This window comes from Canis lupus, chromosome 2 (assembly GCF_011100685.1).
Source record: "Canis lupus familiaris isolate Mischka breed German Shepherd chromosome 2, alternate assembly UU_Cfam_GSD_1.0, whole genome shotgun sequence".
Classification (NCBI taxonomy): Eukaryota; Metazoa; Chordata; class Mammalia; order Carnivora; family Canidae; genus Canis; species Canis lupus.
Window position 1 is genome coordinate 6,488,738 of NC_049223.1, and position 11,680 is coordinate 6,500,417.

The following is an 11,680-nucleotide window of genomic DNA, read 5'->3' on the forward strand; positions in this document are numbered from 1 at the left end:
TCTATAAGACTCTGGCAGCACGGGGCACCTAGGTGGCTCAGTGGTTGAGCATCTGCCTTCGGCTCAGGTCATGATCCTGGGGTCCTGGGACCAAGTCCTGCATCAGGCTTCCTGCAGGAAACTTGCTTCTCCCTCTGCCTAATGTGGAGGCTCCTTGGTGGTTTCTCAGATTCGCAATCTTGAGCACAACACCTAAGTCTCTGTTTCTCTCTGTGTCTCTCATGAATAAATAAATAAAATCTTAAAAAAAAAAAGCCTCTGACAGCCCAAAGCAGCACTACTTTGGCCTGAGGCATGAGAGCATGCCCTGAAAGTGGGAGGCTTCTTCGATATAGAAGGCCATCTCTGCACAGGGCACCATGGACACAGTGTGCCTGCTGACCCAGAAAGCAACACATGGCATCAGCATCTGTACCCCCAGACCAGCACCCAATCTAGGGGTGGCTGCCCCACAGGGGTAGCAGAACCCAATCCAGAACCAGCATGAGGGCCACACCTGTGGACAGCAGCCCCGTTGGCAGGCTCACGATAATGGCATTGGCTGTCAAGTCCTGGTGCTGCAGACAAAGCCCAGCTGTAGGCGCGGCATCCCAAGAGCAGCAGTGTCTTCAGTGACTTCAGCAGCTAAGGGCAACCTTGGCCAGGTGTCAATCCTTATGCTCAGATTAGGGGCTTTGCCGTGCCTTCCAGGGCAATGGCCCCCGAAGGAGCCAAAGTGGGAGCACTCACAACTGGCCAACACAGGAAAGACTTATTTGCAAACCCATGTGAAACAGCAACTGGTCACTCCTCAAAAAACTGGGGTGAACTTTCAAGATTTCCAGAGGCGCTGCATTAGCAAAGGGAAGCCAGAAGCAGGTGAATATTGCTTTTCACACAATATGACCCATTTTTGCCTCAGACCTTGGTGACCTGGGCAAAGTTGAGGTTGGAACAGAATCTCTCTGAAACTTCCAACAGGCTGGTCCATCATCAAAAATTAAGCAACAGCTGGAAACCAGAAGATTCCAAGACTGAAAATGTGAGGATGGCATCTGAATTTAACCCAAAGCACGCTCCAAGCTCGGTGGGTATGCCTTCACTTATTCTACAGATATAAACTGGAAATTCTCCAATGTAGGAGGCCACCCACTCAAATTAAGGAAACCTAGTATTACCTTAGGTCAAACCCGGGTGAAGGGTACAGACAGAGCGAAAAGCAGAAGTTAGCATGGGGAGGCCTACCTTGCAATCCTTATATAAGAGGAGGGGGAAAAAGAGCCTTTGGCTAATCATCAACCTCTAGTTCCTGCCTAGAAAATATTGACCAACAATAACCACGATCTTAACTAAAGGGCACTGAGTAGGGCACTAAAGGGCTGATTTCAGTTGTGTTTTCAGAGTGTTTAAAGTTCTATGAATGAGAAGTAACCAAGTATTCATAAGACAAGAGTCTCTCCATCTTTTCTGAGCAAAATGGAGGGGGGCAGGCAGGAAGAGAACTGTCCTCCAGAAAAGACTCTATGCTGTAACCGAGGCCTTGCTTCTAGCAAATCACTGAAAATTAAAAATCAGTGGGTAGCCAAGTCCAGCTAGAACATGTTCTGAAAAGAATTTTCTGTATCCATCAGCACTCTCTCCCTTTGGTTTTTTTTTTTTTTTTTTTTTTTTTCTCTCTCAAGAAGCTGAGAAAACAATCCTGAACGGAAACAGCTCTGGGCTGGGAAAGTATTTTGGTGCCTGAAGACAAATCAGCAGATGCACATGTTCCCAGGAACCCCCCAGACCCTAACCCATATTGGCATGTAACTCCCTAAGACCCCCTCAGCTTGGATGAGGTGAGAACATCCCTACCCAACACATGACTCTATTGTATAGTGGTGGCGAATAGGGCATCAAAGCCATGTGTGTCCCCTCTGAACATCAGTGAGTCACAGACTTTGTCCACAGTCCATTACTTGGGTTAGTTCTATATTACATCCACAAAATTGCAAGCTCTTTTCTTTTTTCTTTATATCCTCTGTTGTACCTAGGGCACAAGACAGGGCTTAACAAATACACTGTTAAATTGATTGGATACACATGATTCAATTGCTGAGAGGAAACAAGCCATTATCAGAGATAATTTAGGATAGCCTTGAAAATCTGACCTCTGCAGATCCTTTAAGTGAATGTCCTAGAGGATAATCACCAGGGCCCAGTACACCCTGGTGTGGCCTGGCCAGATCCTGTCTTGCAGGGGAAATCTGGGAGATGCATTTTGGAGTGATGCTCATGCGAAATAGGGAAAACAGAGGAGAATGGGAACAGTGAGAGTTCTATGATGTGCCAAACCACTTTATATACGTGAATGCACTCATTTAATCCACATTACAACACTGAGAAGCATCCCCTTTACAGATGAAGACATCATCGTTCATAAAGCTTTGACAAATTGAATCAGGGTAAAACTGGACGTTGGCTCTGACAGACTCTGGATCCTGGGCTTTTTCCAGCACAGCATGGAGTCCATCTTAGTGAGAGAAGCCTCCTTAGGTCTGCTCAAGCCCACTCACTCTGGCCTGTATGTGCAGGCCCCCCACTCCTGCCAGAGCCCCACCTCCCTCAGCACTGGGCAAGAGCTCAATGCTGCAGATAAGCCAGAGCAAAGTATCTCACTTCTCACAGACCTTCCTCTCCAGATCCCAAGTTAGTCATGGCCTTCCAAACATACTGCATCTATTTATAGAAGAAGAATCAGATAAGAAAGGGGATTTCCTGAAGAGAAGGAAAGAGGAAATCTAGGGATATCACGTGGGCACATGAGGCGTCCCCTTGACCCACTCTATTCACATCCGGAGTACTTGCTTTATTAGGCAAACTCGAACTTTCTCACCTTGGAAAACAGCTTATACAGAAATGGAACATGATGTGTCTCAAAAAGGAGTCTCCTGAATGTCATTTGAGGCTTGGTTGCTAAGGAATTAGCTCCCTATCTTGTATTTGATCAACCAAGGCTGCTCCAGACCACTCAGTTGTGTTTTTCTCTAATGAGTTTCTTTAAAACCAAAGTCACAACCTCAACATCCTGTCATTTGAAATAACAACAGCAATGATCATAGCAAACACACAATGCCTCAGACATTATTTGATTTTAATGCTCACAGGTACCTGATGAGGCTGTTCTTCTTGCATCTGCATTTCACAGATGAGAGAATGAGAGACTTGTATCTCGCCCAAGGTCACAGGGCTAAGAAACGATGGAGCCAGGATTCAAACCTACACAATTTGGTTCTAGAGTGGGCCTGTAGCAACTCTAGGAGAGATATGCTGCTCTGAATTAGAAAGATAATTCTTATAGAAAGTGTATCAAACGCATCATCAGAAATACATCAGATGTCAACACAGCTGTGATGACATCACAGGGTCAGCATCTTAATTTCTTCTTGCCTTTGCTTTTGTAAAAAAAAAAGAGGAGGGATTCAGAGCCTAGTGCCCTTAAAATTTAGTAACATCTGGTTACTAGAACTAACTACCCTAACAACCTCTGTATTTAGGTCAGATTTGTAGAAGAGCCCTCCAAATGACTCCTTGCCCCATTTTTATTGGTCAGTCCAAGTGTAAAACAATAAATCCTTCAGTTGTCCACAAGCAAAGAAGAGTTGGGGAAGTCAGGAGCAGATAAGACTTTAGGCAAGAGAGGAAAGCTAGAATTGATTTCCGTCATTTATATCATTTGCTGCCAGGAGGCGAGAAGTTGAGTTTACTAAAGAAAAAAAAAACACAATATCCCTTTTTTTGCCTTGTTCAGATACATTCCCCAGTAACTCCTTTGATAGCACACGATGGCCATTGTCACCTTCAAATACTCACTCTAAAACCTCTTTAGACTTCTTGTAAAATATGGTAGGTTTAACACAAGCCTAATAAGTCAATAACAGAATGCCAGAAATAAAAAAGTAAAAAGTCCATGAAATCAAACGAATGATATGACCATCTCTTCAGGAGACAAAAAAATTGATAGATGAGATTTTTATGCAGAATGGAGGACCTAGCCACCTAAATGGGTTTCAGGGGAACAACAAAGAGAAGACGGTCAGTTTGCCCTCCCAGAGCCCTAGAAAAACTCAGATCTTGGAGTCGCTAAGTAGCATAAAAAGTTGTGTGAGACTTACAAAGAAAACACAGATAAAAGAATGCATATACAGTTCAGCTTCTCTCCTTTCCCTGTACAGCCAGACTGCCTTTCTCCCCCTGCAAACACAGGTACACACACACACACACACACACACACGCGCACACGTATACATGCACACACACAGACACATGAACACATGTGTGGGAAAGAAAAAATCATTTTCAATCTGATCCTCTAAATTTCAAAGGGCATTGATGAGCACCTACCACAAAGGACCCAAACCATAAGTATCACTGGGCAATTTTAGAACATCAGAAACAAAGAGAAGACCCTAAAAATGCCTGGAGAGGGAAAATTAAACAGTTCACATAAAAAGTATCAGGAATCAAAACAACATTGGACTTCTTCAGAAGGACAGCAGAAGCTATAGGTCAATGGATCATTCATTGCCTTCAAAAAATCGAAGGAACTTCTTTTCTGGTGTAAGAGTTCTCTGTCCAGCCAAATTATTAACCACATATAAAGATAGAATAAAAGATCTTTTTAGATATTTAAACTTTCAGATGTTTTGCTTTTCATATGCTCTTGTCAGAAAAATACTGAATGATGTTCTTCTTCTGTAAAATATGGGAGAAAACCATGAAACAGAAATCACAGGAACCAAAATACCTAACACAGGATGATAGCTGTCCGGGAGGCCTAGAAACCAACCTGTTCAGGCTGGAATATGAGAAGGGAAGGTTCCAGGGAGATTTTCTGGATACAAACAAACAGACAAAAACTAATGTATTGGACTGAGAGCAAAACAGAATCAAGAGGCATATTATGGAGCTACCAGAATATTTAGAATTAATGATTGTACAAATTAAGGAAAAAATAGTCAATTAATAAGTGCAGGAATATTTTTTTCCCCTTCAGGGGAGTTTATTTCCGGGGCAGAAAAGGAGAAGCAGAGTCGGGCTCCTGGAAGGGAGGGAGGGGAGGAGGCACACTTGCCCACCCACTCGCCCCCCTACCACAGCAACAGCATGTTGCTTCTTCTTCCCGGCTGGGTCCAGGAGGTCCCACCAGGGTTGGTGGCAAGGAGCCTGGGGGCAGAGACCGCAGACCTGGGGGCCCAGAGGATGCAATAAACACCGGCAGGCCAGGCTCTGGACTCCAGGCCTGCAGGCCCAGGGAGGACAGGTAGGGTTGTGCGTCCTCCTCTGCTGGGGCCTTGGCTGGGGACGAGCTGCCTGCTGGGACCCCAAGGCAGAGGCACGGGGACACCCGGCCGCCCAGATGGGAGCGGAGGCGACTTGAGTTTTGGCAGCTGGGCTTTCCCCAAGTCCCTGGAGTCAGGCACACACACATCCCTGTTCGGGGGAGGGAGAGGCCCGGCCCGGCCCTGGCAGGCAGGGGAGCGGCAGCTGCACAGCCCACACTCCTCCCGGGCCTCGGGGATCGGGGATGGGGGGAGCCCCCCAGCTCCTGCAGCCCGCGCTGCTTACCGCACGGGGCCCGCGCGTTAGGCTGTTACCGAACTGACCCCGCGGGGAGCGGGGGGGGGGGGGGGGGGGGGGCGCTGGAGGGTGGCCCGCCCCCCCCAGGAGGCCTCTCCCGGCGCGTCCCACCCCAGCCTCACCCCGAGGGGCGCCAGCAACCAGAGCCTGCGCTACTGCCAAGGCCCAGAGCGGAAGAGCCGGGCCTCGGACGCGGTTAGGACAGGCGGGGAGCCTGGAGGGCTCCCCTGGGCTGGATCCTCCGTCCCACAGCAGAGGCAGAAGCAGCAACAGGAGCCCTCCGAGGAGGCTGCAGTCGGGGTGCGGGGGGCCGGGCAGCCCGGAGGCCACCGGCCCCTACTTTGCTGTGGAGTCTAGCCCCGGTTGGGAGGGTAGGGATGGGCACATCTGTCCGTCCATCAGCCACGCTGCCTCCCAAGCCAGGGCTCAGTATAACTATAACTCCAGGAACATTGTTTAAATTTGAATAAGAAAAGGAATGTAATCCTGTTATTCCACTTAGCTCAGCCAAAAAAAAAAAAAAAAAGTACATAGTCATAATAATGCAAATTCTGAATATTGATTCACTCAAAAATTATGATAGAGGCACCTGGATGGCTCAGTCCGTTGAAGTACTGACTTGGTTTTGGCTCATGATCTCAGGGTCCCACCTTGGGCTCCCCGCTCAGGGAGGAGTCTGCTTCTCTCTCTTCCTCTGCCCTATGGGCGCCCCCACTTCCCCACCTCCGTCAAATAAACAAATAAATCTTTAAAAATTATGCTATAAATTAGGAAGAATGGGAATTACTATTAGATTTCTAAAATGATTTTCATGACTTACTGTAATTAAAATTAAAGTTAATTAATCTTAAAAGACAGAGTGGACACACATCATTCCAGGCATCTAGCATGGGCAGATGCTGTGTTTTTGTATTTGCTAAACCTTGAAGAGGTTGCTACTCATAGTGAAGGGAACAAAATGTCTAGGAAACAAATCTCTTGTGGTCAGCCAGTGAAAGAGGAACACTTAATTACAAGACAAAATGCACAAAAAAGAGAAAAACTAGAAAGAGTTCAAAGAGAAAAAGGTAACCAGAGATTTATATGTGGCATAATAACAGAAATAATCACATAACAGTTTATGAGGGAATTCAAGAGACAGTTAAGGTAATTTGGAGAGTTTATTCTCATTTTATGTATCCGTGTCATATAAGTAGAGTATCATACACAACTTTGCCCTTCCTTGTATAAGTCATATTTATGTATACTCTACATATATTTCAAAATATTAGCAGTGACTTGTATTATGATAGTTGAATTTGGTATTGTGAATGATCTTGGATTTCATCTCTGCTATTACTGTTATAATTGGAAAAAAACATTTTAAAATGAGTTCTTTTTATAAGCACTGTGTGTTTTCTGTTTACTTTTACTTTTGAATCTATAAAATTATAACATTTAGAATTGGAAGGGACAGGAGATTGAATTAAGATGGTTAACTGCGCACAGATGCCTAAAAATGACAGAATGCAGTTACATGTTTAAAATAATAAACCCACAGTATAACTGGAAAACAAGAAGAGATATTCTCGGTGGACCAGAAATAAAAAGGAATTTCTAAATAAGAGAAGGCAGATAGGATTGGAATTCTAAGATGAAGGTGCTTTCCAAAAACAAAACAAAACAAAACAAAAAAACCATAAAAGACTGTTTTAGAAGGAAGAAAACGTTCTGGAATTCTCAGATTCACCAACCCCATTCTTGGAGGTACAAGTGATGAGGAGCAAGATGGGAGCCCAGAGGCAAAGCTAGGGATGACTGGTAGAAACAGTCAGATGGATCAAGGTCTGACTCCTCCTTGCCAAATAGAAGCTCTGCCTTTAGGCAGGGGCAATGAATATGAGATTTGGAAACATCCAGATATCATGGGGAATCCCTATGGCCAGAAGACTAACTACTAGCACACCTTGCTGACAATATGTCCCACTTAGTGCTTGAGAATGCTAGGAAGTAGAGAAAACATTCATAGGCTACAAAGAGATTCCGCCTACCACAATGAGCTCACAGCTAAGAATGGTCAATCATTTGAGAAAAATTAACATCTCAAAGAACTGTGCCAAACTCAGTAAATGGAAGCTTTTTATTTTCCTGAGGACACAGAGGTAATATTCTCAGAGAGATGAGGGCATATTGCATTTCTGAAACTGGGCAGGACTTTTTTTTTAAGGAAACAATTTGAGGCTTGGAAATAAAAACCATGATGGTCAAAGAAGAATCTACAGGATCTAGTCTGTATTTCCCTTTCGTTTTCTTTCTTTCTTTTTTTTTTTTTTTTTTTTTTTTTTTAGATTTTATCTATTTATTCATGAGAGACACAGAGACATAGGCAGAGGGAGAAGCAAGCTCCCAGCAGGGAGCCCGATAAAGGACTTGATCCAAGGACTCCAGAATCACAACCTGAGCAGAGGCAGACACTCAACCACTGAGCCACCCAGGTGTCCCTGTATTCCCCTTTCTATTGCATTTCTATCTGTGTTAACAGGAACTCACTATCTTATCAATCAGTCCATTCCATTGTTGAAGAGCTCAAATTTAAAAGCTTAACAGTTCTCTCTTACATCGAATCTTGCTTTCTTGCTCTCAAATCCATTGGTTCTGGATCTTTCTCTGGATCAAAACTGAGCTTTCTTTTTTGCAAGAACACCTTTTCAATATTTCCAAATATTTATTATATCTCTCTCTTTAGTCTTCTTGTCTCCAAGGTTAACAGTCAATTATTCAACTGTTTCTCACCTGATAGCTTCTAGAGTCTTTATGCTTCTGCTGACCCTTCCCCTGAGCTCTTTCTAGATTATCCCCAATTCATCGATAGAGACTCTCTAAGGCAGGCTTGAATTTGCACATGGTATTTCAGATGTGGCCTAATTTTCCCACAGTGCTATTATTACTTCCTCTGGTTACTCAACTGCTATTAATAACATCTAAGCTGATATGAGTGCGGTGCTTTCCTTGAAGAATTCCAGGAAATGAGTAAGTAGCTCTGTTTCTGTAATGTTAAATATTAGGTTCAACTATCTAGTAAATATTTATTAACCACAGGCTATGCTCCAGAGACTCTACTAGGCGCTACTGGGGTGTCCAAGATGAGTAAAGCATAGACACCTTCTGGAAATTTACAGTTTAGTAGGGAATTTAAGGTACATGTATGAATAACAATGTAGCAGTGGGAAATTGACCCCAGATGTTAGAATAGATGCAGAGCTGTAGATCCAATGGAGGTACATAATCCAAAAACAAAAATCCTTCCTAATGACGCTGGGATTAGAGTCCTGCTGCACAGGTCCTTTGACTGGACTTGGATCATGTTTGCCAAGTTGTCTCTTCCCAATCCCTCCTGTGTCCCGATGCTTGGTGGGTGTCCCTGGTTGTTCTTATTGTTCCCTCTGGGTTTGAGAGGCCTGGCACTAAGAACCAAACCTTCCAGTGACACTGCAGTTGAGTAAATGCTCAAAAATGTCAAAAGCAGGAATACGGGTACATTTCCATGTTCACAGCAGCATCCCTCACAATGGCCAAAAGGTATAAGCAATGCATGTATCCATTGATGAATGAGTGAATACATCAAGTGTGGTATATACATACAGTGGAATATTTTTCAGCCTTAAAAAGATAGGAAGTTCTGACACATGCTACGGCAGGAGGGAACCTTGCAGACATTATGCTAAGTGAAATAAGCCAGCAACAAAAAGACAAATGTTGTATGATTCCATTTATATGAGGTATCTAGAGTAGTCAAATTTATTGAAATGGAAAGTGGAATGGTGGTTGCCAGGTAATGGAGAAAGGAGGGAATGGAGAGTTAGTGTTTAGTGGGTACAGAGCTTCAGTATTGCAAAGTAAAAAGAGCTCTGGAGATGGATGGTGGTGAGGAAAGTACAACAGTGCTACTGTAGGTGCTACTGAAATGTATACTTAAAAATGGTTAAAATGTACACTCAAAATGATTATGTACATTATAAATATATACATACATACATAAAATATATATGTATTTATATATGTATATTATATATATAAAATCACAGCTAAAAAAATAATCTATCCCTGGCCATTAGATATTATAGAATTTAATTCTTCACTCCATTTCCTGGATCTGATCCACAACTTTGCCCTTCCTTGTAAGTATTGTGTTGACTTAGAGACACTCCTGACATAAGGCTGTTTCACAGCTATTGTGTCTGTGACAAAGTGTTAGCTAAGGGAAAACTGTTTCCAGAGCAGGGGCTTGTTTTCAGGGACTACAGCCAGCAGATTGATTCTAGACTCTTCTAGGGCAAGACTCATGTGTCTCTCAGAGCTTATCCACCTTTAAGCTTGCATGGAGCAGGCCCATTAATTAACCAAGGGCAGATTTGGCTCTAGTCTGGACTGAGCCTGACATGAAGGATTCCTATCTACATTCCAGTCAATCTGGCATTTTCCACAGAAACTCATTTTGAAGGAGGCTTTGCCCAGCATTTCTTCTCCATTCCGAGGAGGAGGACCTCATCCTCACGGCAGCCACAGCGTCCGGTATTGGAGTTTTCGAGTTAGTGACAAGCCAACAGATTTGAAAAAACTAAACTGACTGTTATAAAGAGCACTTTATTAATTTTGTTGACAAAGGTTGTTCAATTTGAATTATTTATGATGCTCTATTGTCCACTGGAGACAGCCCACAACTCATTCAATAGGAGGCAATCAGCAGTGTAACCTGAGACCTTAGCCTATCTCTCAACTTTCCAATCCTTCTAACGAGGAAAGGCAGGTGTTTTCAAGAAAGAAGAGTTATTCATTTATTCAATAAATATTTATTGATATTGAAATGATAATTTATGGTAAGTGATAATAATAGGGTTATGACAGTAAGTGGGGCTGTAACCAGTTAAATGGAAAATCACGGGTTATAGTTCCATAAACATTCTGTTTTTCTATAAAAACTACTTCACCACAATCTTATACACCCCAAAGCAATTGTATCTTCTGAGTATTCAGGAAGGTCATGAGTGGCATCTTATGAGCCAAACTGTGCCCTGCCCATCACCACCCAAATTCATGTGATGGGTGCCCGACCCTAGTACTTCAGAACACATTTGGAGATAAGGTCTTTAAAGAAGCAGTGAAGGTCAGATGAGGTCCTTCGGATGGGCCCTGATCCAGTATTTCCAGTGTCCTTATGAGAAGATGAAGTTAGGACATGGATACACATAGAAGAACGAACACATGAAAACACGGGGAGAAGTTGGCCCTCTACAAGCCAAAGAGAGACACCCTGCCAACACCTTGGTCTTCAGGCCTTCTAGCCTCTAGAATTGTGAAAAAATAAAATTTGTTGCTTCTGCTGCCCGATTCGTGGCATGTTGTTTATGGCCACCCTAGCAAACTAATACACTCTGCCCTTGCTAGTCTACTTCTCTACCCACTTAATCCCATGCCCTCAGTGACACCATAGCCACGACATCAGGACTGAACTGTTTGGATTCATGAAGGAGCCGAAGAGACACACAGCTAATAAATCATCCTAGCAACACAGTGTGCTTTAGGAAGAAAAAAAAAAAAACAAAAAAAAACATGGTGGGTAGGGGTGGGGATGTACCATGCTACAGATCAGCAAGCTGTTGGTCTACTGAAAAAGCATATTTGTTATTACTCCCATTTCCTCCCAGAGTAGGACTCTTCTAGTTTAGGAAGGCTCCCCAGGGGCTGGCATTGCTGCATTAATAGCCCAGACACCCAGGCAACTATTTACCAGAGTCACAAACAGTTCACTCATACTGTGCAGTCCCTAAATTAGGACTTCACTTTGATCGTGATTTATAGGAGTCTGAAAATCCTCAAACTTTAATCCCAAAAGAAGGTTGCCATTTCCAGCAGTCAGAGAATGTAGGTGGTTAGCTCCTTGGCTTTGTACTCCTACTAAAGTGTCTGCCTTGTGCTTCTCCCTCACTACCCCCTCCAACACCCCCCACGGGAGCCATATGGTCACACCGCCTACTCAGCCTGGCCATGCCAACATTCACTTTTGCTTCTTTAAGGGAACATTACAGACTCCAGGCAGAGACAA

General features: G+C 43.7%; 1 long non-coding RNA gene across 1 annotated transcript; it reads left to right on the forward strand.

Annotated features, from left to right (window-relative positions):
* The first annotated feature begins 5,677 nt into the window (after positions 1-5,677).
* Positions 5,678-10,905, forward strand: LOC111094495. Its single transcript, XR_005354924.1, has 3 exons — positions 5,678-5,898; positions 8,514-8,607; positions 10,064-10,905. It is a non-coding gene; the product is annotated as an uncharacterized LOC111094495 (long non-coding RNA).
* Positions 10,906-11,680: the final 775 nt, after the last annotated feature.